Source organism: Rhinolophus sinicus, chromosome 3 (assembly GCF_057876585.1).
Source record: "Rhinolophus sinicus isolate RSI-liver-muscle chromosome 3, RSI-T2T, whole genome shotgun sequence".
NCBI classification, from domain to species: domain Eukaryota; kingdom Metazoa; phylum Chordata; class Mammalia; order Chiroptera; family Rhinolophidae; genus Rhinolophus; species Rhinolophus sinicus.
Genome location: NC_142503.1, coordinates 123,041,498 through 123,065,405, shown reverse-complemented (window position 1 = coordinate 123,065,405; position 23,908 = coordinate 123,041,498). Strand labels below are relative to the sequence as shown.

Here is a 23,908-nt window from a genome sequence, read left to right as displayed (position 1 = left end):
ATTTAGCTTCTATCTCAAAATCTCCCGAGCTGTCAATTTAGGTGTTAAAGAGACCATTTGTAAAGCTTGGCTGGGAATTGCCATTATTGACTGGAATGTGTGTTTATCATTACATTCAATGATGAAAGTGGAACATGTAGCATATGAATAAATGTCAGCAGATGTTTCTTTTAAATGGCCTGATTTCAACCTCCTGTTGTTTGTCTTGAATACAAATATTAAAAAAGGGAAAAAAGGCAGAATTTTTTATGACATAAGTGCAAGGGTAGTTAGATTTTTTGCAAAACAACAAAAATAATGGCTAGAATATCAGACTGAGAGAGGAAAGTAGAATTTAGAGTTTGTTGGCTGTGTTTGGCTACTTCTGCGGGCTTTTAAATAGATTTAGCAAAAGGAAAGATTTTCAGTATGTGGTTATAGCAAAATTTAATCTCACGGATTTTTCGGTTTAACAGACGTTATTAATGATTTTTGAAAATAGCTGAATTTGATAACTGCATGAAGGGTGTTCAACTTGGGTAAAGGTCTCCAAAAGTCTTTATCTCTTATTTGGAGACATTGAATGGAAATATTCAGTAGCAAGTGGATACTGTTTTCTTCCAAACTCTTACTTTGAAAGATAGACACTGAACACAGAAAGTATATTTTACATATTTTAGTGAGAAAAAGCCACATAAACTCAGTGGTATACAAATGAAATAGACATTTTAGATGGAAAGACAAACTCATGCTTTGTTCACTTCCACAGAAATTTTTATGAATGTACTATATTTAGTGGAACTCCTGTGGTGCTTTGGGGGCTGTAAATATTTGGGTGTCATTTGAAGAGGTGTAAAACGACTAGAGACAAATTCTGGGTGGGCTGTAAGAGCAGGAAATGTAACTATAAATCAGGCACTTATATTAGATTTCCAACATGATTGGTCTAAAATACTCCACAGAAAATTTTCAAATATAATATATCTTATAATAAAATTGTTCAGAATTTGTCACCATTTCCACTTTATTTAAATGATAATAATTTGTACTTCAGATCATAAGGAGCACTAGAGGCTAATGCTTACGTCTATCAAAAACAGAACTTTCAAAGCCACTGAAGTTATGAGCAAAACGGGTTTCAAGCTTCAAAAAGGGCAATGACTCAGGGCCGGCTTTTTATCCTGGCTTTCATTTTGGTAGCAAGATTGTCTGTAGCCACTGTTAGTGGTGGGCACAGATATTGCATACACAATTAGTCATTTCCTTTTAATTTTGAGAGTGTAAATGCCTAATTGCTTGAGCAATTAAAGGAAGCACACATTTTCTGCCTGTAAAATAGAAGAAGGCTAGGGTGGAATGTAAATTAAGACCATTAGTGTAATTTTCTGACTTGTATATCAACAAATTATATATGTTTTTCCTATATGTTTACTATTTTTGTAGTATTGATCAAAAAGCTGCCCTTGAAAATGAGGTATCCTCTCACATAATGTTTCATTACCCCTAAGACAAAGAACATTTTGACAGTCATGCTAATCAAAACGTCAAGTTTAATATTTAACAATCATTCCTTTAATGATGTTTAAAAAAGGAATAGAGTACTCTGTTTACTGAAGCTTCCTTGGGGAATACTTCAGTATTTTGATTACCCCTCTGAAATTCAAAATTGAACCTCAATCTGATTTTCCTTTAGTGGGCACATATATACCATTCATCCCAGCAGGTCAGAGAGAGCAACAACTACACTTACCTACTTTCCTGTTACCTAGACTAAAAACATGCCCTAGCCAGTACTCCATTCCCACCAGATACTTTCAATACCAACCCCCCACCTTTCACCACTATGCACACTTTGCACATTCCTTCAGTTGAGCACTTGGTGTAACCTCTTTCCATCACAAATATAAATTGTAGTTCCCCTTCTAAAGAACCCTTGGTCAGGCCACAGTTACCTTCCTTCACATTCTTCTCCAATTTTTTTTTTTTTTTTTTTTTTTTTTTAGTTTTTAACCTTTTTTCTGTTCTTGTGTGTTCCTTTTTAATCTGCGCGCACACACAGACATACATACCCTCACACTAATACGCCTATGACACCTATTTCAGGGCTCATCCTCCTCTACAAAACTACTTGACACACGAAATATGAAATGCCTATTAATTAACTCTGCTTCATTTAACTATGCTTAACCGTGATCGAAATTAGGCTCTAAGGCTCTATTACGATGAAAAGGAATTATTAGCTAGCTGAAGAGATCTTTGGATGATTATAACATGAAAGAACTTGAGAAATGGTGGGATTTGGTTACCTCATTTATCACATGAGAAACGGGGACACTGAGAGGGCAAAGGAGCCTGTGTAGTGTTTGGCAGAAAAAAAGGTCAAGATCCCTTTAGTTACTCTGCTTCTACCCATGTGCTAGAGTATGAATTTATCCCCCACCCCACCCAGGTTCTTCAACACATCACAGGCCGAAGGATGTGTCACATAACCTTTCTGAACCTCCGTTTGCTGTCCTGTGTCCAGAGCCAGCCACAAAAGTGGGAGAGGCACAGCAGGCCTTCCTGCACAAGGCATTACAAATGGAAGACATGGAATAGGAGTTTATTAGGATTGAACTCAATACTGGCTGACAAGAAATGGCATTTAATCCACAAAGGGAACAAAAACTTACAACATGGGAATCAGCAATAACCTTTTCGTAATAATGCATCTCACATTTTAGGATTAGGTCAAAAGAATAGGTGTGCTATGGTGATAGGTTGCCTTCATTTTCACTGAGCTGTTTTTAACTGCTGACAATAATTAATGTCATTTTTTATTCTTAGTAAGCCAAAAGGGCCTGAAAAGTGACAACTTTTTAGGAAAACAGGTTCAATAGAAAATTTGAGGGTTTGATGACCTGCATTCCTCTTACATTAAGAAGAATTGTAAGTTAAAATATGAGGATTGCTATGTTCTTAAAGTTAGCTTTCTCACTGAAGCTGTCCTGTGTCTTCCAGAATGAGTTTTAGGAAATAATAATTTGTGGGGGCCACTGGAATTAGATAATATTAAGTAAATTTTATTTTCCAGGAACCAATAGTCACTCATCTAATGTCATTTTGTGAAAGTAGAAGATTGGGGGTATGAGGAGCAGGGCAGAGTATATAGCAGTATATTAAGAGCAAAGTGCTTTGACCACTTAAACAAGAGTTGTTTTTTGTTTTCATTTTTTGTTTTCACTTTTCTGTGGTAATCTCAGTTTCTCACACTAAGAATTTTTATTGAGTTTTTCAATACGTCTCTTCACCTGGTTTGCTGTTAGGAATAGTTTATAGCTTCTCACAGTTTAGGCTTCAGGTCTCAATTAAGTCAAATATCAAGAAATATACAGAAGCTTTAGAGCAGGGGAGTTTAAGGGTCTGGTGAGCAGCAGGGAAGAGTCCATCAGGGGTAGGTGACCCCCATGTAGCAGGATTAAAGAGCATTAAACATCCAGACTCCAAAAGCTCTCCTGACCCAGGGCATCAGCAATTCTCATCACATGGGAAGAGTTTCGGGGAGAGAATAGATGGGAAAATATCCAAAATGTATTAGCACTTTCTATGTATAAGGTGCTGGGCTGAGCACTTTTACAAAGACTATTTCATTTATTTTCCAACCACTTCGGAAGGTAGGTAGTGTTGTTCTTATTTTCCAGAAGAGAAAATTGACACATAGTTTCTAGGAAACACTAGTCAAAAGGGCATGTTTCTCCTCCGGGTTCTCTCCTCCTGAGCAGGTTGGGAAAGCGCAGCCCAAGCAATAGGTACTAAAGACCAGGTGAGGAGAAGGACAGAGATGAAAAATGTATAACTTATCCAGAGCTTATTGTAATTACTGAACCAAGACAGCAGCATGAGTCCGCTAGTCCCGGGATGTCCAAACTTTTTTCAACGTTTTTCACCAACGGCCATATGCGGTAAAATACACAAACAGCCGGGTCACTCACTCGAGGTAAAGTACGTATTGCCTCACCTGGTTTATTTAAGTAAACTAAATATGTTTTTGGAATTTGCTGCGGGCCAATTAACAATGGATCATGGGCCGCAGTTGGACCGCGGGCTGCAGTTTGGACACCCCTGATCTAGTCTATCAGGAAATGTTCATTGATATTAAAGATAGGGTTTTATTAGTTAGAGATGCTCAATTTTCCAGCAAATAAAGGAACAGATCCTAAGTGTTTCAAAGTAGACTCAAGTCTCAACATTGGCCAACTCAGCTAGAGTTAAGTCTGAAATTATAAAGACATTTATTGACACTTATTGAAGCTTTAACACAGCTATCAAATTCACCTCTTAAAGGGATCTTCAGTTCAGGGCATTCATGTTTTGTCGAGCTTTGTTTCTTTGTCCTTGATATCAACTACCAATTAAAACCATTAAGAGTTTCCACGGGCAGTATATTCCAGTATATTATTACTCTCTTACTAACTCAACCTTTTTGGGTTTCATACGTTTTTTAAGAACAGTGATTTCTGTATTTTTTCATATGCTTATAAAGGTTGTTATCAAAAACATAAATTTCTTTTGCTTAATAAAGTTTCAAAATGATTAATCATAAAATGAAAAGAAAATTGTTTTTCTCAGACATGCATAATATTTAATTAGAAAACCATTGAATACTCATTTTAACACTACTGAGATATAAATCTACTAATAAGACTACAAAATACAAAAATTATGTTTCCTACTTTATTAAAATGGCTAAAAAAGAAAACTGCACCTAATAATTTTAAAACTTGCAAAGTAAAACAACAGATATATTAAAATTTTACTCTTCCAGTATTACTGTTTGACTCATTATCTTTATATACTAACATTGTCACAGTTAAATCACTATCTATCAAATATAGGAACAGAATGATACAACATGGGATGAGCCAGATATGATCAGATAACTTTTAATCTATGCAGTTGTGAATCTCATATTAATGAGAGAATCCATGTCAGAAATTAGTAACAGGAGGTATCTTACAGATGGATGGTGACAAAAAAAATTCCAATTTAAAATCAAAGTAGCAGCAATGCAAATTAGTGAAAAGTGTAACTTTTGTTCACAAAAAATTAAGGTCAAATTGCATAGATTTAGAATTAAGTGTGCTAATTCCAGACATTGTCAGCAGTCAGTTGCTTTGAAAACCTCAATCACTCATCTTTCTGAGAATACTATGAAAATTGTCTTAGACAACTGTTCTATTCCAAATGGTGCTTTTCCAGTACCTCCACCTTGACCTGTATGCTTACACAATCTTTCCACTATTTCCAAATGAGAAGCTCCAATCTAAAAGCTTTGTTTTAAATTAAAAAAAAAACCATGTGGAAAATAAAGTTCAATGCCTGAAGAGCTGAAATATTCCATGTTGATACCAGCCCCGGATAGAAGATTTTCACTGAGGAAGTGAGAGTTTAGAAGCATTTGGGACCAAAGGAAAAGAATATTTCCTCCCAAACATTTCCAGCTTAGAATATGTGGTGAACAAACTGGAATTTTCAAAACTTGAAAAAAAAGAGAGAAAACATTTTGGCTGATATGATGCTCCTGAATAAAATATTATCTGAAACAAATGTTTAATTCAGAAAACACCTGCCAATGTAGATGTGCCCTTCAATAAATATGGCATCTCCATCCTCATTTAACATGTTTCTTAGCAATGAAATGTTGGCGTTAAATTTAAACATAAGTGCAGTATAAAACAGGCATGCAGCTATATCTTGTGGACATGGTGTTATAACAGCTAGGCCAGGGATTTTCAATGTTTTTGAAGTCACAACATTTTTATATTAACACCATTCAGAGACCATAATTAAGTAGTAAGGTGTTTAATGATATACACAAGAGAATAAAAATATAGCCAGTGATACTGGTTTGTTGTCGATAATTTATATAAAAGGAGTAATCTGAAAACAAGGCTTATGATAATATTAAGACAGTAAAGATTGAGGATAAAGGCCGTGAGCAATAATATTTCCATTTTCCTTTTTACGGTTTGTTTTCTGGATCACATAAAATATCTTCAAAACTGTTTTTATACATAAGTGACAACACATAAACTATTTGTTTTCTAATGCATCCTTGAATGCCCTTGAGACAAATGCATCTTTGTAGAACAGAGACAATAAATAATTTAGAGATCTGAATGGAAATGGATTCGTTCTTTTATGCATTTGCAAATTCTGTCCTTCTTAAACACTTATTAGATAAAATATAAATTTGTAATTTCCAATAAAAACATCCAATGGGCATTATGATTGTAAACCATGAAAACTGGCATTATACAACCTTAATTTGGAAAATAATGTAGAAAAAGTCCTGAAACTGGGAAATTGCAATTGTCAAAGTATAGAAAACCAGATGCAACCTTGGTCAAAAGAAAAATTTCAAAGCATCAGAATATCTTACTTACTATGGCAATTATGCATATCCTCCAGGTTTGAACTGATTTCGGTGGTGGGGGGTGGTGGAATCTTTAGAAATCTATGTTTATAACGAGAAAGCTATGATTTAAAGACTCATGCAACTGCTTGACAGAAAAAGCAATGTTTTTTTTCCTTTGAAAAATGTATGCATAACAGAATACTATTAAGATTATTATACTCAAGTATTTTGTTGAGATCTGTTTAAAGCTTTCAACCTGAAACATTTATCTTTTTATACATCAGATTATCAGATCAACTATTTGATAATACAAGCCTTAAAAGATGAGATATAGGTTAGGTAAAACTACATGGCAGAGTGGGAAAGGGCGGGAAACATGGAATTAAACTTTCCTGAGAATGAAAATACTGACATATACAGGGAAGATCAACCATGATTTTGATGGAGTGTGTAAGATGGACTTTTGGTGCATACAGTGACTACGCAATGTCAAAAAGGAAATAGGTGCTGACCAGCGCAGCTTCAAAAATATTTCATGTAACAGGGTTTTCCTAATGTCCTATTTTTGAGTAAGGGACTACAAGTTTCCCCTCACTTGTGAAACGTCTTAGAGTAATGCTTATATCAATTCTTAATTAATTGAAAGCTATGATTCTAAAAACTCATTCTAAAAATATTCAGAGTTCACTATATTGCTGAATGGATTTCTTGAATTTTATCCAAGAGAATCTAATTAGTGAGACTCTATTTTAAAATACCTATATAAGCTTGTACCTAAGAACCAAATATTTTGATAATCTTGTACCCCAAGAACCAACTATTGTGATGCCCTGAGGGATGTTTTCCTCTTATTTTGTCATCATTTTATAACTGAAGTACCATATACCAAAATTATGACTTATTAATATCTCAAAACATAACTATACTTGTAAAGTATATATATTATATATACTTATATTTTATATATAACTATGCTTCTAATATATATATATGTATATATATATAAAATGACAATGGAAAAATTATCTGAATTCAGATTCATAATATACGTACTCAAGAAAGGATACTCAAGAATTTATTGGAACTCCATGGAATACTAAGCAATACAGAGTTTTGAGTGACTTATTTTTTTTTAATTGTTAACATGTAAAATTTTACTCAATATTGGCTAATCTCATCAATTTCAAAAGAAGAAATACATAGGAAGTTACTTTCACTTCCAAATGATATGGAGCAGCTTATAGTAGATCAAGGCTCTTGCTGAGAAAAATTAGGAAAAGCTGGATAACATACAAACACATAAGCTTGAAGGCATTGGAGAGTTGCTCACACAGCCATGATCTGAGGGACAAGTTTCTGGAGAAAAGGGAATGTACCAAGATGAGCTCTATGCTTTGAATGCTTCTTTTTCTCTCGTGGAATAGGCCAATTCTTGGCTTCGGACAAGGAGATGAGAAGCCAGGTAGAAGCCAGCTGCTATCTGCTGAGAAGTGAAAAATTAGAGTTTTGCGCTATCAAGGCAGACAGGAATTTGAGGTGCCTAGAACCCCACCTCCCCTTCAAAGAAGTTACCAATAAAGCTGCATTGATCATTAAGCTAAGGAGGCAAGTGAAAAGCAAACATAAAGCAGGACAGAGTATTGGCATTCTAATGATCGTGGGAAGATTCTCAGCTGGCAACTCTGGAAAGCTGTGCTTTTAGAAAGGGGTGAATAAGAAGAAAACCAAGCTTTACAAAGACAGAAAAATCAGCCTCCAGTCAGCTCAATCCATCATTAGATTGATATGTTTCTGTCTTTTGCTGCCTGCCAGACAATGGAATTAATTCTCTTTGGAATGATATAATAGAAATTAATTCCTTCAATCAAACACAATGTTTAGGATTCAATTTTTAAATTACAGTCTTATTGAAGGAAATGTATGAAAAGAACATGTAGATAACAGAAAGAGATCCATGGGTGATATAAATATTAGAGTTATCAGACATGGATTTTAAGATAAATTCATCAATATGTTCAAGAAACTAAACAAGCCAGACAATCTTACCACACAACTGGAACATACAAAAAGAATCAAATAAAAATTCTAGATCTAAAAATTATAGTAACTTAAATTTGATAGGCTTAATAGTAGTTTGGAAAGAGATCAATAAGAGCTTAGAGAACTAGAAGATAGGTCAGTAGAAAATAGCCAGACTAAAGCATGGAGAATAGGATAGTATAGAAAAGATCATAAGATATATGTGAGTTGTGGTAAAAATTGTCTAACATACATATAATATAAATCCTTGAAAGACAGCAGAGGGAGAATGTGGCAAATGCATTATTGCAGAGCTTATTACCAAGAATTTTTCACTGCTGAAGAAAAACTGCAAGGAAAATTCCACGATGGCTTATAAGCCCAAAGTAGGTATATACAGAGAAAATTACACAAATCCACACTTAGGTTCTTCAGCATAAAGTCAGCAAAATCCACAAGAAGTTTAATCTGAAGAATACCCAAAGGGTGAAAAAGTGACTACTTTTAAAGAAGTGAAAGAAACAATGGAAGCTAGAATATAATGAAATATGTTTCAAGTCCTGAAAAAAAAAAAAAAAAACTACTAAATTATAATTTTATACCCAAATGAGATAGCTTTCAATAAATGAAGATAAAATAAATATGCAAACACCAAGATTATTCATGGCAGTAGACTCACACTACGAAAATAGTAAGATTTCTTTGAGCAGAATGAAAATGAATGTAGAACAGACAAATGCAGAGAGAAATGAAGAGTAATGAAAAAAGGAAAAGTGTTTCTACATCAAAACTGATATTAAATATACAAAAAGAAAAAATATAGTTTATGGTTTAAAATATAGTTAGAATTACAACGGGTGACAACAATAATACAAAAGTCAAGAAACGGGTAAATGGAGATAAAGTGTGCTATATATCCTGTATTTTATGGGAAGTAGCAAAATTATAAATTTAAAATAGATGGCCATAAAAAAAGAATGTGAGTTATAATCTCTAGAGTAATCAATTAAAAGATATAGTAAAGTGTAATCATCAAACTAGATAGGATTTCAGTGAGGGGAGGCATCAATTGCTAAAAGTATTTGATTAGGGTAAAATAAAAAAGAAAAGCAACATAAAATTGGTGGAATAAGTAGGAAATAAATTAATAGGATAGCAAATATAAATTCAAATGTATCAGCAATTACATTAAATATAAATGAACTAAAAACAACCATTGTAAAAACAAAGATGTCAGATGATTAAAAAAAAGTCCAACTCTATGTTATTTTTTAAAATAGCCTTAAATATCACAGAGAGGTTGAAAGTAAAAGACATAAAACATGTATCCTGCAAATACTAAGCAAAAGAAAACGAATACAAAACAATGTAGACATTTAGGCAAGTAATTTTCTTAGAGATAAAGAGGGGCATTTTCTAATAATAAAAGAGTAATACGATAGAAAAATTTTAGCAAGAAAATACTCTTCATCTAACCGACTTATTTTGAATACTGCCTTCAAATATAAATATACATTCTTTTAAATGCAATGAACTATATACCAAAATAGACCATATTTCATCAATGTAGGTATATGTTCAACAAACTTCAGAGAATTAAAATCATGCTGTATTCTCTGACCTCACTGCTGTTAAATTAGAAACCAATTTTAAAAAATAAGTGGAAAATCCACAGATGTCTGAAAATTAATCAGTACGTTTTCAATGCTAGATTAAAACGTCCTTCATTTGTTAATAAGGATCTATAGAAAACCTACAATAAGTATCATATGTAATAGTGAGACATAGGAACTTTCCCCCCATGAGATTGGGAAAGAAACAAAGATGTCCATTAGTGTCTCATCTGTCCAACATCTAGTTACAGTGATATACATGAAAAAGAAATGAGATATAAGGATTAGAAAGAAAGACAAAAAGAGAGAGGAGAGAGAGAGAGAAAAAGAGAGAAATGGCATTATTTGTTGATGACATAACTATATTTATAAACTAAAAAGGCTTCTACAGTAAAACAATTAGGATTTGTAAATGAATTTAGCAACGGAAATGGGTAAACAGCCAATATAAAAAAATAAATTGTATTTCTATATACCATTAGCAAACAATTAGAAAATTAAATTTTGAATATATGCATACAACATGCAATAGCATTCAAAACAGCAAGTGCAAAAGGAAAAAAAGAGAAAAATATGTATAAGATCTTACCCATAAAATATTATTGAAAAAAATTAAATAAGACTATAAAACTACAAATAAAAGGATTTGCCATGTTTATGAGCAGAATACAATGTTGAAAACAGCATTTCTCCCAAAATGATATATAGATTCAATGTACTCCCAATCAAAATTCTGGCAGATATTTTTAAACGTTAATATCAGCAAGATAATTTTAAATGCAAAGTGATAATAACCAAGATCATATTGAAAAGAACAAAGTTAAAGGATATACATTATGAGAAATCAAGGGTTAGTACAAAGCATAGTAAAGATAGTGCAGTCTCCTTTAAGGAAACTTCAAGGAGAATCCAAATACATACCTACACCTATAAACAGTCACTTGGTTTATGACAAAGGTGATAGTGCACTGCAATATTGAAAGAATTGTCTTTTCAATAAATGCTGTTAGGCCAATTGCATATAAATAAGCAAAAAAAATATAATGGATTCCTACCCTACAGCATACAAAAAACTCAATTCAGGTGTCCACAAATGTAAAATTAAAGGGTAAAAATTAAGATTCCCCCCAAAATAGGAATATATTGTCACACCCTTTGAGTAGGTACAGATATCTCTAACAGGGTACAAAAAGTGCACTAACTACAAAGGATAAGATTACATTAAAATTAAGAGATTATGTTCATCCAAACACACCACTACAAGTGAAAAGGACAAACTATAGACCAGACAAGGTGTTTGCAAAGCATTTATCTCACAAAGACATATGTGCAGAATGTACCAAGTACTACAAAACCATACAAAAGAAAAGATAAGACAACCCACAAGACAAATGTTTAAGATGTATTTCACAAAAGACAATAATATCCAAAGGCCAATAAACATAGGAAAAGTGACCAAACCTTATTAGTTGCTAAAAAATTACAAATGAAAATTACAATGAGATATCACTACATCCCCACTAAAATGGCTAAAAATTAAACAGAGTGATAACACCAAACCATGGTGAGACTATGAAGCAACATCAGACATTGCTGGTGCAAGCATGAAACGGCACAACCACTTCAGAAAATTGTTCGGTCAAATCTACCACAGCTGAACATACCTCCTTATCCAGCATTTCCACTCTGAGGTATATACTTAACAGAGAAGTATACGTTATGTGCCCAAAACACATACTAGAAGATGAATAATAGCCAAAAATTGAAAACAGCCCATGTCCATCAAAAATAGGGATAATGAATTTTGGTATATTCATGTGATGAAATACCCTACGGCAGTGAAAATAAATGAACTGCAGTCACACCATATTTGTACCACAGCATGGTTACAACAAACAACATACCATACGTGTACGTTACTATTTATATAAAGGTCAACAACAAAATTAATCAGAGGAAATAGGAATCACGATTGTGATTTCTTTTTGAGGGTGGTGGCAGGATGGAACAAAGGGGAATTCTTATATACTAATTATGTTCTATTCCATGAAATCATTGAGGGTTACATGGATGTGTCCACTTTGTTAAAATATTCAATAATACATACACTTATATTTGTGCATTTTTAAATATGTTTTACATCAATGAAAAGCTTATTTAACACAAAACAAATAATTTCATGGTAATGAAAATAGACTTTGGAAGAAAAGTTTTAGCTTTGCCTTTTCACGTGCTTTACCAACTTGCCACAACCAATAAAGAAATTGTTCCGTAGCTTTGGGTTCTATAGTGGCTTCATGGAGACTTTGGTCCTCAATTTCACTAATGGCAAGAGAAGTTAAGGACTTTGATTTATAAATCCTCTACAGTAATAATTCCAAATGAATGGCACTATAAAGAACAATAGAATGTTTATGTCTTAGATTTGTATGTGCTTGCACTTTTTCCTCCTAAAATCTCAAAAGTTGTTATATTGAGGAATAATTACCTTACTGTGTCCTGGCCACATACCTACGAAGTAAGCAGGGGGTGACAGTATTATCCCATCTCACAAGTGAGGCAGAATGAATCAAAAACACCACCAAGACCTATTTGGACTTTTACCAAACGAGGGCGACTAATTCAGTACTGCCAACTCAAACATCCAATTTCTCCTTTGACCTATCTACCAAACACAGACCCCTCTAGTCATTTTCAGAAACCAGTTTCTAGCACCTCCTTCAGTGGAAAAGTCCATGAATATTCGTTCCATACACAAAACGCTTTGGACAGCTGTCCATATTTTGCTCCAGAACCGTTTTTTCAAGGTTCTTTCAATTATTTTGATTACATCAGATAGAGAGCCTGATTGACATGCTAATAAGCATTCAACACCTTATACAGCTTTACTCTCTCCCACCAGGAGGGTAGCTAAATTTCCTTTAAAGATAGAAAATGTGTCCCCTGATACAGAATTCTCACATCTGTATCTGGGAGAGAGAAGTGGACTGTTTCTTGTTCTTAAAGGAACTAAAGATAATTACATCCCTACTAAACATCCATACAATATATTGGAAAATACTAATGGTATTTTCTGATGATATTATATCTCTTCCTCCTCAAAACAGAAGAGTTGAGGCATTTCCGGAATTATGTATGGGGCTAATTTGCGTTTCCTCACTAGAATCGTATTAGTCCGTCTGGTTATGTTTCAGGTTACTCTAGAGATCAACTTCTCTAGTACATAGTTAGTTCTACGTAGGACATCTATGGTTGTAGCTTCTAAAATTCTCCAGCTTGTTCAAACTGGTTTATAATGCATTGACCTCAAGGAAGGGGCTCTCCATTCTTCTAAAAGCTCTATAAAACAAATCATTAAAACAATCATTTATTTCCCCCCAATTATAGGCACCAAATTCTAAATGGAAATGTTATTTAGTTTAATGTGATAGCTGTCATGAGATCCAGGTTGGGAAATTTAATCAAATTCATTTCTCCTAATATTAACTCCAGTGTGTTCTTCCAGGTATTTTCTAAATTGTGTGATGTTAACAGGGAACATCAGTCATGAGACGTGAATTATACATGAGAGCTTTAGCATTTCCATCACCTTGTCGTATTGGTTCTAGTTCCCCATCTATACCGCTCTACTATCCATGCCATATGTTCTATAAGTAAATCTCCTTAAAACTCTTCTGAATGACATTCTTAGAAAAGCAGTATCTTCCGGTATACTTTTGAAATTGAGTCTAAATTATAGCTGAAGACCATGATGAATTAACTTTTCTCATTTTATCATCTTTGCCTGTCATGGATATCCGTTTTCATTATTTAATTTTAGTCCCATCCACTGTTCCACTCAACTGGAGGAAAATCTTTTCATTTACACACACACACACACACACACACACACACACACACACACTCACATTTTCCCAGGATATAACTAGTTAGTTATAAGGAAAAATATATAAACAGATTACATTTAACTATTTAACTATTCAACATTTTCCTTTTGAAATGTCAGGATTCCACATAGGGCAATTATATAAGATGAAAAATGAAACGCTCATAAGAAGTCTTACCTAAAATTCAAATGGAACTTCGAAGAGTTATTCTGCTCTTGGTTACTATGAGATTTCAACATTGTGGAAATTATTAGATTTGAGATTTGCAACTATAAAAAGGACTAGGACTGAAAATAGATGAATAAGCCTTTCTGGTTTCAAGTTCTTATATTTTCAATTTTTATTCACAAAGCTATTGCTGCAGATAACATTCATGAGCAACCAAATAGCATTATAGGTTCCCCCCTCCCACTATGGAAAAATAGAATGTCCCTATGAAACCATTTTTCATAAGCCAAAATGGGATAACACAAAGAAGCAATTACCTTAGAACACATCTTGCTAACAAACACACAAAATAAGTAAATAGAGATAAAGCACAGATGTTTAGATACAGTTCAAAGCTATGGGTCCTAACGCTGAATGGAGTTCCCAAGGAAGGAGCTTGGCAGGGCCACTCTAGCCGCTAGGGGTACATGCTGCCTCCATACTGGCTTGCTGCAAAACAAACCCTGAAGACTATTTTTGCTTTTTGTTTTCCCCTAAAATTTTTCTCTTCAAATTTCTTTGTTAGCAAAAACAGGCACTAATGTAGGTCTTTCATAAAAGCAAAGTTGTGTCAAGTGAACTTTCGAAAAGTGGAGGATACCTGTATAGTCTTTCACCCCGTAATTACAGCCTAGCATTAGTGATAGAAAAACCTTTATATACCCAGAATACTTTTGAAGACATACCATAACAAACCTGAGGAATAAATTAATTATTTATTAGTATTTTGATTCTAAAAAGTTTAAGTGGCCATTGAAATATATTTCAGAGTCAATGCGAGACCGCTATAAAGCACTAGGGTAAATTGATTTTTGTCACCCAAATTCCTTGTTGGTTTTCAATTAACTGCTCACTTACCTAGATGTCGTGGATTTCTTCATGCTGTGGACCTTGAATATTGATTTTTATTTAAAAATGTTAAAGAGATGATGTTCTGACTCATAAGTAACAAACTCTGTGGGTATTTAAAATTGAAGAGAGCTGAGAAGAGTTGCTTTTAGAAAGAGCAAAGAGGACAAGTGAACAATTTAAAAATGGAATGAATGGAATTTAAAAATGCAAATGAGTGAATCATATTTTTCACAGAAGCCAGATGTCCACTTGTTTCCATGTTACAAATCAGTATAAAGGCTTATTTGTAAGTCAAGGTTTACACAATAAAAACAAAATGATGTATTTAGAAAAACAGTCCATTGATCCATCTGGTTTCAATGTCTATGTAAGAAGGAAGAAAGAAAAGATGGTATTTTGGTTAACTTCACTTCAATTATCAAGAGAAGAGTTGTTAATGCAGAATTTCTTTGTGTGTACTTCATGAGCATTTTCTGTGAAAAGGAGCCACAGCTTTTATAAATGGTCATATTTCCAAAAAGGTTAAGAACCGCTGCTCTTCTTGTCCAAACAGCTACATTTTAAATCATATTATTTGCGATTTCTTTTAGATAAACATTAACTAAAGACACAAGTATGATGTTTTAAGAAGTCAAACATCCTGCAAGTAAAATTTCTTCTTGAATAGTCCAATTTAGTGAGTGGATCAGCAATTAACACCCTTGGGAAATGGGAAGAGCGAGTAGAAATGACAAAAGCATTTAATCATGAATTGTTGTTGTAAAGATAATAATTTTTCCTCAGAAATGACAATACAAAAAGTCACATACCCCCGACAAAAAGAAATGTTAAAATTATATTAATACTTTAAGTGTGTTTACATTTATTTGTCTGAGGACTTGTATATTTGCATTAACATGGTGAGTTACCCATATTTGATCCAATCCACCAAAAAAATAACTAAACTGAGAATTGAGAAATTTACTGTCAACTATGCAAAAACTGTGTTGAGTCATTGAATTTAACAGTCATTGAATTTAACAGAACACTTGAAAGTTTCTGAATGAGAGGGTCACAAGGAAAACAGAAATGTATACATCCCAAGGGTACTTAAAATCATTCAGAATTGTCCAAAGTATATACTACAGATGCTATTTCTTGTATTTTTTATTTGAATGTTCTGTTACAAATTTCTACTTCAAATCCCTTAATGCACTACTATTACTGTTATTTCACTCCTCTATTTTTGTAAAGAAGAGGGAATGGAGAGTTATCAATTACTGAGAAAATGTAGGTTGAAGACAGCCAACACATATCAGTAAGGTTCTTTCACATCCAAACCCATATAATCCATCAATGACTACTATTTGATCAAAATTAAGTATATTTTCCAGCTCATTTCACTAGATGTAGTTTAACTTTTTCCTTATATGAATAGAATTTGTTTAATTAAATGGAATTTTTACATAGGGAGATAGGGTGGGCCGAGATAACACAACCTGAATATTGTACTATTTCTAAGATCTTTTTGGGGGATGGGGGCAGATGTTAGGTCAATCCTTTTTTACTTTCTGTACTTATACACAATTTATCAGAATCAGAGAAATATAATGCATTTAATACATGGCCAATCAGGGTATCATTTCATTTATCAAGTTCCAAGGTAGTTAGAGAAGCTACTTAAAAGAAGAAACCCACGTTTCACCTAATCTTTTACACTAACTAGGGTAAGCATTTTATACAGGGAACAAGAGCTCAGTAAATACTTCTCAGTGGTGTTGTAATATTTATTCACACAATATACAAGAAGCAACATTAATTCTTTATTAGCCTTTATTGGTAAGGACAATCTTAGTTGCTCAGGAAATAAACTTGAAATCAGTAGTTGATCCTATTATTTTCTGAAATCACTGAGCCATATCACGTGACTTGGACTCAAAATGTAGGAAATTATCTAAGGCCTTGGTCTCACAGTGTGTTCGGCATCACCTCTGAGCTTGTTCGAAATACAAATTCTCCCACCCACTCCAGGCCTACTGAATCAGTATCTTCAATTTGACAAAAATCCCCAGGCGATTCAGATACAGATTAAATTTGAGAAGCACTAGTCTAAATTAGTAGTTCTCAAAGTGTGATCCTCAACCAGCAGCATCAGCATCACCTGTGAGTTTGTAAAAAATGAAACTTCATCAGTCCAACCCCAGGCCTACTGTACTTTAACACGTTCTCCAGGTGGCTTTTATGCACATTATAGTTTGGGAATCACTGGCCTAGATCATTAAATTTTGATTCTGTTTCAAATATTTTCTATGTACCAAGCTCTTCTTGCTACCTGCTTCTTTTTCACACCTGCTAGAAAGAGAATCCTTCTAACACATTGTACAATAGAAAGAAAAGCTTGTGTATTTAACTGTTCTTAGAAAGCCCTAGAATCCCCTCAAATATTTAAAACAATTTGTGTGTAAGTTTCCCTATTTGGGTTTGTTATGCCAGCATCAGTTCTGTTATCTCAAAAGATATTATAAAATTCTGAAAATCACATTTACTTATGTTTACTTTTTCATACATTACACAAATACACACACACACACACACACACACACACACACACACACTCCAAAAAACAGAGGTATTGAATGGGTAGAAAATGGTCATGATATTAAGAACACATTTAGTAGCTATTGCTTTCCTTTTTCCTTCTTATGTAATATAAAAGAAAAACTCCAATATCAAAACAAATTGGCAGAAGCAGAATTTTACAATAATGTATATATTATTAAAGACACACACACACACACACACACACACACACACACAGACTATTTTAAAGCCAATGGCCTCCTAAACAGCACAAGTTAACTCAGCCCTCCTGTGGCAATCTTTGGTCTATTGGCAAACAGTTGATGTGGTCCCATTTTTACCATCAGTCTACTTCAGTGATCACCTCCTCTATGAAGCCTTCCAGTTTCTCTGAGGCAAAGTTAGAAGCTCCTCCTCTATCTTCCCATAGAAATGTTCACATGCATTTATCAGTCCTTGTTAAACCATGTTGTTAATTTTGGATTATTGCTTCAGATGATAAGTATTTTGAAGGTTTGGAACTTTATCTTGATAGTCTCTGGATAACTGGTAGCAAGACTAGTCATGCCCGTTAGCCAATACTCAGTAAATATCTTTGAATGAACAAATGAGTAAATGAATGAAACTATCACAGTAAATAGAATATACATTTTTAGAGCATAAGAGCTCCAACAACAATGGAAACATCAGGTATCAGAAATTATCTGAAACAATCTTTCCTTCCTTCCTATGACAAGAGTGTCAGAATCTTATTTGCTTTGTACCTGTGTAAGCCCTAGACAGTGAAATGACTTGCTTAAATTTATACAGCATGATACTGAAAAACCAGAGAAATATCTGGTTTTTCCATTGCCCAACACAGCCACTTGAAAGACTGTGAATGAACCTACCAATTATGTGCCTTTCACACTAAAATAATTATGAAAATTATGTTGCATTTCACTTGAACCATCGCCTTCGTTCATTACATATTTTAGAACTGTAAAAAAAAATGCTTTTCATTCTACACCATCATGTTAAAGCCTCAAAGTTCTTACTATTTCAAATACATTTTCTATTGCCTGTTTTAGGATATCTTTGAAACATTTCCAGACCTCATCTCCCCTTAAAAAGCCTCTTCCTCTTCCAATACCTGTGTTTGAATCTCCTTAAAGTTAAAAAAAAATTGTGTACACACAACAGGGAGAGAGCAGACAACTTAATATTGCTTGAGAGGATTTCCTTTCTGTGCTTTTTTCCCAGCAAGCACGTGTAATGTTGGGTGACCTTTTGCTCCAGACTACTCAGCCTATTGTATAGTGGTTTCCTTTTCTTAGATGTAGCAGAGAAGAGTTCAGGCCTCAAATCTTTTAAGTGGAGCATCAGAAATATGAAAAAATATGAAAAATTCCAAAGATTTTGGAGCCAGAGAATCACCATCGTTAATAGTACCATGCCCTTACCCCAAAAGTATCTTCCTACACACTTCACGTTTCCAAATATATTTTAGAAGGCTATTCAAGTGTCATGGTTGAAGCAATGCAGATAAATAAGGATACAGGAAAGACAAATGTGGTCACAGTAAAGAAAATAATGTATAAAAATATATCCTTATGAATATAATCATTAATTTGACTATACACTTATTTGTTTGGTTTCTTAGTGAAAATGTTTGTGTAATTCTCTCGTACAAGTGATAAAAATCAGTTCATGAAACACCATTCCTGGGACTGGGAAAAAGTCTCAGGGCAAATATATTCAAAATGTGCTCATTGAACTAAGAAAAATGCAGTGTGTGCATGTGTGTTTGTGTGTGTGTGTGTGTGTGTGTGTACGCGCTAGTGCGCACACACGTGCATTGCAAACTGAATATGTGAGATATTTGAGATATTGGAAGGGAAAATATATTATTTCTGTATGTCTTTTCCCAACTACATATACTAGAAAATGACTTCATAGATGTCTTTCAAAATCATAATAATTTCTTAACCAAGTGGAGGGAGATGTGAAAGAAATGAATACTGAAAGATGTCTTAATCGTCAGTGCTAGCAAACATTGATTTACAGTGAAGTCCCAGCCAAACAAGTCTGAAATAAAGTGATTAATTTCAGAATTTATTTAGAATTTAATCAGTTAAAATATCTAATTCATTCAGATCATGGCAAAGATTATTCCTAAAATAAGATATCTAGAACATACAATCCTCTAAGTCTTTGATTCCCTGAAATATGTTAATGTAGGAGGAAAAAATGTTTTTGCAACATTGTGAATGACATACCACTGCAATACCTTTTTTTTTTTTTGCTTTAAATACTGATATTAACTTACTGTTATTCTTGCTGGTTATAAAAGTACTCTAAGAAGAAAAACTGAAAAACTCAATAGGTAACTGATGCGCTTTGTGTGCTATATTCAATTCATGTTCAGTTTGTGAACAGAAATCTTTTAATGTGTATTTGGTTAAGGATATGTGATCTGGTCCCAAACAATTAATGACCCTGGTAGTACAAACCAGCTGAGAGCTTTAAAACTAAAACTTGGAGAATTTTAATGTCTTAAATTTATTATTGTCTATGATTTTATAATAGTACTATAATATACTTTAATAACAGCACATGTTTTTCATTATTTTGTGACTTCTCAAACCCCTCCTTCAAGGAAATCAGATTTCAGAAGTTCTCACGCAGTCAAAACCCTCCAAAATAAAATTTATAATCAAAGACTCGTCCCAGAAACATATCTAAATTCAGTTCAAGTAAAATATATCTCTAGCCCTTAAATGTTCTCACATATCAAATCACTGTATTCATTCCTATGTATTATTTCTGCCATAAAAAAATATCTGTGGGCTTTCAGAAAGGTTCTTACTCTTACAAAATTATTGAGATGTCTATCTGAAAATCAATGGTAGGTTTGTTGACATAATTACTCTAATTCTCAAAAGCCAGGTATTCATAATAGTGGAGCTGTGTCTTTTCCTGATGGTAAAGTTCAGGATTTGCTAATTGGTACAATCAGAGAGTAATGGTTTCTAGGCTGCTGCAGCAGTATGCTTACCTAAACTGAAGCACAAGCTAGGTCTATGCAAGAAGCACTCATTTACCCATAAAAACTGAGAAATTACATTGCCCAGTAATCCAGTAATAAACTTGCACAGGCAGTTTTTCATAGATGTGTCTCTGATTCATGCACTGAAAAGCAGAGCCATGTAGGATCTTATTTCTACACCCTCCAAAGGGCAAGTCACAAAACAAATCACAGAGAAGGGACTCAGAAAACACAGGAGCCGTCTCTGTAGCCCACGTAAGCTTATTATATGGTTGTGCAGGTATAAGAATTATATCAGTAAAGCAGTATAGCACTTAAACAGACATTTCATCTGAGAGTAAAGAAAGATAGAACCTCATAAAAAATAAAGAATTTGAAAGCTGGTATTGGTTTTCTGACTTAAACCTTCATGAAAAAGATTATAAATAACTTGCACTTTTTAACAAGCACATTTTGTAGCTTTCAAAAATAATATTATATGTAGGATACAGTGTATTTATTCAGTTATTGCTTACAGCAGGATAAATATTGGTTCATTAGATATTTCTACCTATCACTAGAAGTTTATGGTAATGCCCCCATAACTGTATTTGTACTATTAAAGATTTTGTAAGGATATCATCGCTATATTTACATATGTACAACTTGAGGTACATGGGAAAAAGCAAGTAATCAAGAGCTTGAATTTGGTGTCTTAAGAATTGTCCTCTATTCTTATTATCCCATGATTGTGTTCAGAGCTTGAGAATTTAAAATGGGGGGGAAAACAACCACCTCATACTAGCAATCACCATTTTTCCCGTAATCAAGTCCATACTACTTTCCATATTCTTTCAGTGGACTGCTTTTCTCTGTTTATTGTTGTTGCTAAACAAGGTGAGAGTTTAGGAGACATTTTTCAATGATGATTTCTTTTGCAATAACAAAATCTTAAATGCAGTCTCTCTTTTACTCCTGCTATGTGCTATCAAATTCATCTTTGTATGAGAGGCACAAACTAAAATGAGTAAATTGCCCTTAGTAGGTAGTATTCTTTTCCAGCCACTAGGAAGTAAATTGTCAAAGAGTTACACAGGGTTTTAGCTGCATGATTCCCATTGACTTTAATGGGAGTTACAAGGAAAACACTCCACGCAAAGCTTAGAAAAGTAGGGGTTAGTTTTCTTTATGGTCTCTACTGTATTTTGTATCCTCTAGCCTTGAACATTCTCTCTTCTCATACCTCTCTGTTCTCCCCTTTTTTGTATCTTACCCCTAAAAGGATATAAATCTTAGGCCTTATTTAACCATCCGCATACATGGTTAGTCAGCTTATTCCACCTTAACACCATTTCCAAGTCTCACAAGTTAAACACTTCTTTCCAACCCCCCAACCCCAAAACATCTACTATGGTCCAATTTGTCCATAACTGGAGAAAACATATTTTTACATTTTAAGGAATGTTATAATATTAGCTGGATATTTTTTAAGCTTGTACTATATTTCAAATGATGTCAAAATGGCCTAAATTATTTCTTACTTCTTAAAAAATGCCTATTAGTGTTATCACTTTCATGATTATTTCACTCAAATAGTTTTAGTATTTCCTGAAAGTTTCCATAGAGCACAAATACAATATGTAAGCTACTGGGAAATCCACTAGGCACTGCCAGACAGTTATCATAGCCACTTAAGCAGCAGTTAGCTCAAGTAATTCATAGGACAACTGTGAGCAACATAATAGATACCATAATGTTAGATCCTGGCAGAATAGGTACAAGTTTCCATCATGTCTGGGGAATGAAGGACACCCTTGTCTGTGTGGAGACAGCAATACCACAATTGCCTGATGTCACTCTTACATAATACATTGCAAAACACACACACACACACACACACACACACACACACACACACACACACCCATGGGATTGTTCTAATTCTCTAGCAAGTTTTGATTGTGAAGAGAGCCAAACTAGGCTAGCTTTGAGCTAGATTTTTATGAGTGTTTGGTTCTGTATAGAATGCACAAAAGGCCCAATCTTCCTGCCTACCACTTTTTTCATTACTGTGGCATTAATTACAAAGTAAGATGCCAAGTAATTGGCAAGGAGAACACTACTCGCTTATTTATCAGATACCTTTATCCTATGCCCCTGGCTTCTCTCCTTTACTGAACTTTTACAATAGATTACCAGGGTAGCAATGCAAAGAGTAAAGGGTCTTTCCTTTGCACATTTATCACCCAACTTACCTTGAATTCTTTGTCTTATTTCAAATCGTCAGTAAAAAGGATTTGTGCACAGCAATGTATTAATCAACACACCATATACAAACACATAAAGTCTGCTAAAAGCAAATGGTTTACTATCAAAAAATCTTCTCAGTTCATTCTTGCACCTATGGATTAATTATTTCTATGAAACACTGTGGGAATGTGCCATAAAATACAGACGCATCGAGTAAGCATCCTGAAATCTTCTCAACACACAGGGTACCTCAAAAACATACAAGGACATATTTTTCTCAATTTGTTGTCTTATTTGCCCCCAGTTATTATCAATTACTACTGTTCTATCTCTGTGTTGATCATGACAAAAGATATGTTTTTCATAAAATAACACATTTGTACATAATAACAAGAACCTTGGTTCCCCATTGCCGAATAGCACGTCTCGTGCTGTACAGGAGCAGTTGGTTGTCCAAGGACCCTGTTGCCAAATTGCGGAGGATATTCTTGTCGCAGTGACAAATTGCTTGCTGGTGGGCTGTGCAGAGTGTTGTTCTGGCAGCATCCGAGTTGTCTACGTGTCTGTCACTTGGTTAGGCTGCTTTAATACGACGTGATTTCACCCTCACCCCACTCCCTTTCCTTTTTCATCAATGCATTTTCCAGACTTACCTTTGCTTCCTAGTGAATGGGGGTTTAATATTCACTTGACAATGAGCCTATGGAAATGCCTCCCAAGCTTCCGTACAGGTATCTGGAGGATGAGAGAAGGATTTTTTTCACAGTGCCATACTTGTTTTCCATACAAACCTACAGGCTGCCATTACAGCCACCCACATCCCGGTTGGCAACGCACTTATGCAGTGAGTGCCTTAATGAATCCAGACAAAACTGTACAGCATTCCTAAACCACGGGAAAATCAGGCATTTTAATAGTATTGCAGGACAATTTCTTTACTCTGTAAAATGTTGATGGTCAATGTTGTTTGTTAACATTTCAACAGAGAGATTATTCCTCTTTTGATCTGGCACTTACTTGTAAAACTGAAAATATTTCTTTTGTAAGTTCCTTGTATTAAGTATATTTCTTCAGTGAGAATCTGCTTTTTTTTTAAAAAAAAAAAAGCAGAAATGTAAATGAGTAGACTATCTTCAGT

At 34.0% G+C, this 23,908-nt stretch overlaps 1 long non-coding RNA gene across 1 annotated transcript in view; it reads right to left on the bottom strand.

The window, feature by feature from the left end:
* Positions 1-23,566, bottom strand: part of LOC141570619 (uncharacterized) — a 101,399-nt gene extending 77,833 nt beyond the window's left edge. Inside the window, exon 1 of the long non-coding RNA XR_016020777.1 lies at positions 23,424-23,566. This is a non-coding gene — a long non-coding RNA (uncharacterized LOC141570619). The remainder of the gene's footprint in view (positions 1-23,423) is intronic.
* Positions 23,567-23,908: the final 342 nt, after the last annotated feature.